The following is a 9140-nucleotide window of genomic DNA, read 5'->3' on the forward strand; positions in this document are numbered from 1 at the left end:
CTGCCCTGTCTTCACCTCCCTGGATCCACGGCAGCATCATCTGCAGAGAGACCGTGGGACCTGGATTCCTCTGGTGGCAGGGGTCTGGCCTCTGGATGAAGAGGTGACAGGTGATGTGTCCGCCAAGCTGTGGGTGCGGGGATGGGAAGGGAGGGTGAGTCAGGGTGCTTTAAGTCCTTGGTGGGTTGTCAAGGAGCTGATCTGGAGCAAGGACAAGGGTGCGGTAAGAGGAGGGATACCCAGCCGTGATGGAGTCTGAGTCACTGCCGGAGTGCCTTCACCTCTCTGGGCCTTGCTGCATCAACTTTGCACGGGGAGGTTGGGTCCCTGCTCTCTGAGTGGAGACCCAGGAAGGAGGAGCTGTCCCGGGCTGTCCCCTCTCCGGCCAAAGCCTCTGCCAGAGCTGGGGGTCAACACTGCATGGTTCAGGCGCCCATTCAGCTGAGGCATCCCAGGAGAGGGACGTGGGTGGATGTGCATGCTATAAAGAATGTTAAGGGTACAGGGAACTCATGTGAAATGGAAGTCTTGGAAGGGTTCTGGATTTGAATTCTGGCTTTACTTCTTACCTTCTGTGTGGACTTAAGCTCCTTCCTCTCTGAGCCTCAGTTTCCTCACCTGTGAAGTAGGGGTTAAATAATACCTCCCTTGGCACTGCTTGTGAGGCATGGAGACCATAAGCCCCTGTGCTAGACAGAGGCCACTTCTCTTCATGCTGTTAGTATTGGAGAGATGACCCTGTTCCTTACCAGAACAGACTTCAGCTTCCTGAAACTGAGGTTTTGCCAGCCAGCCCTCCTGGACAAGGGCCCATGCTGGCCCAGGGGCCTCAGGAGGCTGATATGTCCTCGGGAGCACTGGGAAGGCTGGGGAGGACCGTGCTTGGTGGGTGGGTCACTGAGGTTGGTCTCTGAGCATGGGGTGCTGGCTCCAGGCGGGTGGGCAGGGCAAGTCATCTGGCTGGCCCTGAGCCCGCCAAGCCTGCACTGCTCTCCACCACATCCTGGGAGGATGGAGCCTGTAGCTCCCCGACCCCAGGCTTGCTGGATCCCAGGACTGGCTCTGTTTCAGCCCCTGGAGGCTTGCTCTGACAGATTTGAAGGAAGAGCATGTAGTGGGAGTGAGGGACGCAGAGATGTCAGGCTGGGCTCTGGAGAGACTTGCCTCTGAAGGCCTCCCAGTGCCCCTAGGGCCACCGCAGAGGCCCCAGACACTGCTCAACAAGTGTGGATACTTAGAAGTTGATTACTGTATGCTGATAGAGGAATGTACAGAACTCACAGTTTTGAAGAGTGAATGTCTGTGTAGCCACCACCACCAGGTCAGGAAACGGACATCCAGGCAGGACCCTAGAACCGTCCCCCATGGAGGTCTTCCTTGTCACAGCCGCCTCCCTCCCCGCAGGGTCAGTCATATCCTCATTTTCCCTTGTTTTGCCATAAGGTTTTCCCATCTATGTATGTTTTTCTAAATGCTCAATTTAACCTTGTCTTCGATTGAACTTCCTATACGCAGAATTGCTCTCTCTGTGTCTTCTGTGTTTGACTTCTTTCACTAAACATTACTCTGTGCAGTTGTCCTTGGTGTTGAGTAGAGATCCGGTTTGTTCATTTCCATTGTCATGGAATATTCCACGGCTTAAATACACCACGACTTATGTCTCTGTTTTCCTGTGGGGCGTTGAGATGATTTCCAGATTTTGTGTGTATCATCAGAACTGCTGTGAACATTCTCCTCCTTCTTCCTTAGTTCACGCATGCGAGGTTTGCTCTAGGGTAGACGCCTAGGATGAAATTGCTGGGCATAGGGTTTGCATGCCTTTCCCTAGCAGTTGACCCATTTATGCCTCACCCACCACACATGCTCTGCGTCTCTTCAACACTTAGTACCATCTGCAATTTTAATTTTTGGCAACCTTTGCAGATGGGTGGTAGCATCTCATTCTGACATTAATTTGCATTTCTGTGATGATGAGGAAATGAACACCTGCCCTCGCCTTTCTTCCTCCTCACTTTCCTTCCTTTTTGGTGCTACCATCCACCCGGATCTCTCTCTTAGCTCCCGCCTCCCCCACACTCTGCTCAGGTTCCTGACTTCCCTTTTTCTCTCTGTCCTCCTGCCCCTCTCCCCACTATCTTCTCATCCTGCTTCTTGGAAAACCAATCTCTCATGTGCATTATTTCTCCGTCACTGCTCTTTGAGCTGCTGACCTGGGCTCCAGAGGAGCTGTCTAGAGGTCTGAGATATTCACTTTGTCTCTGCTTCTAAATCTCTGCTTCTTGGTCCAACTCACATCCCTTCTTGGGCCTTGGATTTCCCTTCACTTAAACAAAGACAGAAAAAACAACGACCTTCTGAAGAAGCCGTTTCGATTTCCCAGGATAACCTGGCCTAGACGCTGGAGAGGCACGTGGAAGACTCTAGCTCTTGGTCAAGAAGAGTTGAGCTTCTCCTGGGGGCACTGGGAGAAGGACAGAGTGTTGCTCTGGTGTCAGCTGAGGTTCTTACAGGGAGATGGTTGTCAAGGGCGCTTTCCTGGAATGTGACAGACACTTAGATGCTGGGCATGGTCAGAACTAACTTTGCTGAGACTACGATGGGAAAAGATGTATTATTTCTTCCCAGTCTCTTCTGAGCCTCTGGTACCTGTAAGTGTTCGCAGACTACAATTTAAAGCTGGGAGCTCCAGCTACTGGGCAGGGATCTCTGAACAGCCAAACCATATACAGAAAGCATTCTGGGGACAGTAGACCAGAATTTAAGACTCCAGAACTATGATCAAGCTCTCGGATGACTCATTCCTGAAAGTGGGACTCTTAGGGTGGGCTGCAGGCTTCCAGGTCTAGCTGCATAATTTCAGGAAGAATTTGATTCAAGTAGCACTGAGTCCCACTAAGGAATTCAGACCCTGGGGAGGCACTGTCATGGCTCTGACCAGGCTTTGCACTGCTGAGTGACCGTTTTGAGAGGGCTCAGTAGAAGACTGGAAAAGGCACCTTTCTTCCCAGCCCTGCTCAGGGCCTTGCCAGCTAGGGGCTAGAATGATGCCTGCAGGTAGGCAGTGGTAGGCAGTGGCTCTTGACATTCCTGGGTATGTCATACAGCCTTTCATGAGCCCCTCTTTTAAGAGCCAGGAGAGTAGCTGACCTCTAAGATTTCCTCGCAGCTTGAAATTTAGTGGCAGGAGAAGCAAGTAAAGACACATCCTATTCCCACAGCGTGAAACTTCATTGAATTAACTAGGACAGGTTTTGATCTCTAATTTACATTTCCATTAACATTATATACAAGAGTGGGGAAAGGCTCAGAATATTCTGGATTTTATAAATTTATGGATATGTTACATACCTATTGTTCCCAGGACTGCCACTTGTTCCTCTGGTACTTTTGTATGAGTTAGAAAAAGATGCCTCTTTAAGACATTTGGAGCTTCCCTGGTGGCTCAGATGGTAAAGAATCTGCCTGCAATGCAGGAGAAGTGGGTTCAAGCCCTGGGTCAGGAAGATCCCCTGGAGAAGGGAATGGTGACCCACTCCAGTATTCTTGCCTGGAGAATTCCAAGGACAGAGGAGTCCAGTGGGCTATAATCCACGAGGTTACAAAGAATCAGACATGACTGAGTGACTAACATTCACTTTTCACTTTCACATAAGATGTTTTACTTTTATTCATCAGAGAAAGGCTATAATAAATGTGCAGATCTGTAGCGTCTGCAGTGTGAATGGTGTCTCCCCTTAACTATGATGCTCTTGTGCAGTGTCCAACCTGAACAATCAGACAGGGCAGCCCTGCCTCTCTCCTACCTTCATTATTTTTCAAATACAGCCTAAGTAAAACTTTCTCTCATATGTAGGCTTTCTCATATCTTTGAGACCAATGATTCTTATATCAGAATTCCTGGGGAAGGTGTAGGGAGCTCTTTCATATGTCACAGACCTAGACATACAGGCACCTGTCCTCTTCCTCTCTTTCACTCATCCCCCCCAAAACACACACTGAGCTTTACAAGTTGAAGACCACAATCCTCAGCTGTGTTGGGGCATAAAAATGGTTGAGAAGTACTGCTTTGGGCTCCTGACCATGAGATTCACCCTGTCCCAGGAGGTCACTGAGATGTAGGCGTGTCCTACCCCAGCCTACCCACTGCCTCCTGCTCACCCCACGGAACTCATGCAACAGACGGACATTCTGTTGCTTTAAGTGGTGCTTCCGCTTTGCCACCCAGCCTGAGCCAGGCCTCTTTAATTTTTATTTATCTTATAATTTATCTTTGTCTGTGTTGGGTCTTCATTGCTGGGCACGGGCTTTCTCTAGTTGCAGACAGCAACTCTTCACTGCAGTGTGCAGGCTTCTCGTTTCGGCGTCTTGCCTATCGCGGAGCATAGGTTCTGGCGTATGGGCTCAGTAGTTGTGGAGCACAGGCTTAGATGCTCAGCAGCTTGTGGGATCTTCCTGGACCACAGCTTGTGAAATCTTCCTGGACCAGGGATTGAACCCATATGCCCTGCATTGGCAGGCAGAGTCCTAATCACTGGACCATCAGGGAAGCCCAGCCAGGGCTCTTAGCTTCTAGCCTCAAAGACTTTCAAAAAGGGCATTTCCCGCTCCTTGAATGTCTGATTGCCTGCAGTAAAATTGTTATTAAGCAAACAATAATGTTAATAGCCACTGTTTATTGAGTAGTCGCTAGGGCCCAGACACAGTGTTACGTGCTTGTCCTATTTTATTGAATACTGTCAATAACCGTGTGAGAGTGTTATTTCCATTACAGTTATGTGCGTGCTCAGCAAAGTTTAGTCACATGAAGTCACACAGCTAAATGGAATTTAATTCAAGTCTGTTGACTCCTAAGCGTCCTCTCTGGAGTACTGTGTACCACCACCTCCAAGAGCAGAGGACTTCAGCCCTGCTGCTTCCGCTTAGTTGCTCTGTGGCCTTGATAGTTACTAACTTTTTTTTTTAATGAATTTTTTTTTCTATTCCAAATTGTGTGTGTGCATGCTTAGTCACCAAGTCATGTCTGACTCTTTGTGACCCCATGGACAGAGAAGCCTGGCAGGCTACAGTAACCAAGTGAAGGAAACTAAGATTTCTTACTTCCGTGTTGATATGTGCCAAGAACTGGGCTGCATGGTGCTAAATATTATGCCACTTCACTTTCTAAATCCAATAACAAGGCAGATATTATTGTCCTCGTTGTATAGAAGTGACTATGGAGAAGAAAATGGCAACCCAGCTCAGTATTCTTGCCTGGAGAATCCCATGGATTGCCATTTCCTTCTCCATAGTCACTCAACTAAGTCTCAATCTTCTTATCTATACAATGAGGACAGTGCTTGGCACATATCAACATGGAAGTAAGAAATCTAGTTTCCTTCACTTAGTTACTTCTCAGTAAAGATGTGCTTTAATTTTGATTTCTTCATTCATTCATGATACAAGCAGTTATTAAGAGTTATTACTGGGATGTCCCTGGTGGCCCAATGGCTAAGGCTCCAAACTCCCAATGCAGGGGGTCCAGGTTTGAGCCCTGGTTGGGGAACTAGATCCCACATGCCGCAGCTAAGAGTTCGCATACCACACCTAAAGAACCCGTGCATTGCAACTAAGACTGAGAACAGCCAAATAAATACATTCAAAAAAGAGTTATTACTATGTGCCAGGTACTGGGTTGGACATTTGTCTGCATTTATGAAAATCCCCATGGGCCTACACCTGATACTGTCTGGAGGACAGAAGGGATATAGGAGTCTTGATCTCACCTGATCCCATGACAGCAGGAGAGCCAGTGGGTGCAGCTCCAGAGCTGGCGGAGGGGCGCAGAGAAGGAGCAGTTAAGGTGGGGGTGCCGTCTCATCTGGGCATTGCCTTCCTGCTGGCCCATGTGCCAGTCATAGCTTGAGGCAGTGGTGGGGAGCGGGGTGCCCTGAGATGCCTCTCACAGAAGGTCTGGTGAGTGTGGGTATCCATCTCCTGGTTCTGGGTGGCAGGAGGCTCTAGGGATTCCCAGCTCCAGGAGTGGCCGAGTCCTTATCTGGAAGTTGAGAGTCACTGAGGAAATCAGCTCTGCCTCAGGCTAACAGAGATGGAGGCATCCGGCTGGGGCAAGGGTGGGAAAAGGAACAAAATTTTTTTTTTTCCTGGGGTCAAAATACGTCATATTCCAGGGCTTCACTGCTCTCGTGCTCTGCGGCCTAACCTCCTGTTTCATGGATGATATCAAAGCCTTCTTGCCCGTTCCCTCTGGACTCCCCTCCGCTGCCTCCCTTCACATCCAGGGACCTGACCATGCCTAAGCCAATCCCCCTCCGCCCCTCCACCTCACCTCCCATCCAGGTAGCTCTGGGATCCTGCTCCATCAGTTCCCCTGCCTCCCTTCACATCTACAGCCTTTCCCTTCTTCTGGCTCTTTTTCCTTCTCCTATGCACATGCTCCAGTAGTTCCTATCCTTAAAAGAGATACAGAGAACAAGCACCAACTTCACCCGCCTTCGCTCCTCCCCAGCTGCCACCCACGCTCTCTCTTCTTTCCAGCAGCTCTGAAGAGTAATCCCTACCCATTGTCTCCTTGACATTCCACACACTTCTCAACAGCAGCTGCCTGTGATCTCCAGGTCCCCCAGGCACAGAAGCTGCTATAAGTAACCTGGTTGATGTCCTCAGGGCCACATCAATGGGCTTTTCTCACTCCTTACCCCTCCCGACTTTTTTGCTGTGTGGACACTTCTGCTTATTCTCTGCTCTCTGGGTTTTCCTGGTACCCACTCTCTACCTCCCTGAGTGTCCTCGCTCTGGCTCTCCTTTCTCATTGTCAGGGCTTCCTGGTTCCAGGACCTTTCCAGAGTCTTAGATGGTAATACTATAGAAATGAATATTGCTTCCACAAGACTCTTTTTTTTTCTTCTAATCCACCCCCTCCCTTTTTTTTTTTGCCATGCCATGTAACTGGCAGGATCTTAGTTCCCCAACCAGGGATTGAACCCAGGCCACCTGCAGTGAAAGCACCAAGTCCTAACCACTGGACAGACAGGGAATTCCTGCACAAGACTCTCAGGCAAGCAAAGCTTTTCATTGAAAGAGATAGTTTATGCTCAAGGTAGAAGGTGGGGAAAAGGGGCCAGCTCAAGGGGTGAGTTGCTTTTATTAAAAAAAAAAAAGAGAGGGCTGGTCTCATGAGCACTGGTAATTTCCAGAAATAGTCAAACATCTTTGATCAGCAGTGGGTGGCTATCAGGAATAGGGAGTGTTTCTGTGGGGGAAAGGTTGGCATGAGAATTTTCTGCAAGAAAGCACAGGGACAGATAAGGTTGAAATTGACAGTTGAGCTTCTTGTCTTGTGGCCACTAGATATGCCAGGCATTTGTTCTTTAGCTTGTAGGGCTTGTTTTGCCCAAGGCTGTTCCCGGGTCCTGATTCCAAGATGGTTGTACTCTTGCCTGTCTTGTTCCTACTGACAACATCTGCTCTCATGGCTTCAATTGCTGTCTGATTCTCAGGGGTTTCCTGGCCTGTGTCTCCAGCCCAGATCACCCTTTCTTGAGTCTCAAACCAACTTTCTGGATGCCTTTACCTGGGGGCCCTGGAGAAGCCACAAACCAACCTGTCCAAACCAGGACTAAGGGTCTCTCCCAGGTTGGCACCTGCTACTGTGTTCACCATCTCAGCAGCAGAGGCACCCTGTGCTCTGGCTCTCTCTTCAGATCCCTAGACTCGGCTAGACTCTCCCAGCCCTCCTATCCTCATCAGTCTCTCTGTCTTGCTGATGTGGCTCCTGCTTCTTTCTCAGATCTGACCCTGTTCTCCCATTTGAACCATCTCTGCCCAAAATCACACTCTTCTCTTCTCTCTCCAGGGTTATTTCCACAACCTCCTGCCCTGTCCACTTACATCTGTCTGCCAGCTGCTGTGAGGTTCATACATTACAGTATGTATGTAGAATACATACAGTACAATATGATGCCACGGGGTATTGATTGCTTACTAGGGGCCAGGCTCAGTACTGAGTAATTTTGTGTTTTATTTAATGTATTATTGAAGTAGGGTAGGCAATATCTCTATTTTTGCAGTTAAGGAAACTTTGGCTCAGAGAAGTTTGGCAACAGGTCTGTGGTCACACATCTCACAGGTGCTGGAATTTAATCTCATTCACCTTTGGATTTTAGTTCCTCACATACAGCTCAATGAGTGAGCAGATCTCAGACTTTCAGTGATAGGCCGAACTCAGGAGGTCAGAGTCCAGGGGGTGACCTGAGAACATACAGAGTTTTCCCTGGAAGGCTATGGGGTAGGCTACCTCCTGTGGGGGGAGGGAACAGGGTATGTATGGGAGTGGAGGTGTGGGTGGGTGATTATTTTCAGGGGACACCTGGGGTACAGGCAGGGATCAGATCTAAACTCTGACATTAGAGGCAAATCTTGGTTAAGTCACATATCTTTTCTGTACCTAGTCCAGAGGCTGAGCTAGTGTCTCTGCTTGGGTCCTAAAATTTTGTCAAAAACTTCCTTCCCTTGGAAAGTTCGTCCTGGGTCCCCATTGAGGGGTCTGCATGAAAAAAAAGGTTAGATGATGTCATTTCTCAGCTAGAAATCCTTAGAGCTCCCTTTGCCTGCAGAACAAGCCCAGACTTGACAGAGCTGTGTAGGTACCGGCCCTCGACTACCTGCCTAGACTTGGGCCCTCCCAGCAAACACTAATCTCAAGCCTATTTGGTCCTCCGTGCCTTTGCTCAGAGTTTCCTGAGCCTGGATTGCCTTTCCTACTTCCCTGCCTATCTAGGTCCTACTTCCTTCCCAGCCCATTGAGGATGCAGCTTTTCCACAGAGGGTCTCTGGGTGCCTAGTCAGATAGCACTGAGGCTCTCCCCATGTGCCCATCCCTACCCAGGACCAGGAAGGACTGGATTCTCCAGGTGTTGCAACAAGCATTCCCCGGGCAGTATAGAATCACCATGAAACTAGCTGGCGACTCATCTGGTTTGAGCCTCTTACACTGTAGACATGTCTGACTCTTCCTCGTGAGGGGTGCCTATGTCACCTGGGTCTGTCTTGGAGGAATGGAGGGCTGGCCCTGGTAACTTTAAAGATAGCGTGGGTTTGCACGTTTGTGCGTGTGTGTTTATATGCAGGGTGGGGGAGGGAGA

The sequence above is a fragment of the Bison bison genome, unplaced genomic scaffold, assembly GCF_000754665.1.
Source record: "Bison bison bison isolate TAMUID 2011002044 unplaced genomic scaffold, Bison_UMD1.0 scf7180017864145, whole genome shotgun sequence".
NCBI lineage: Eukaryota > Metazoa > Chordata > Mammalia > Artiodactyla > Bovidae > Bison > Bison bison.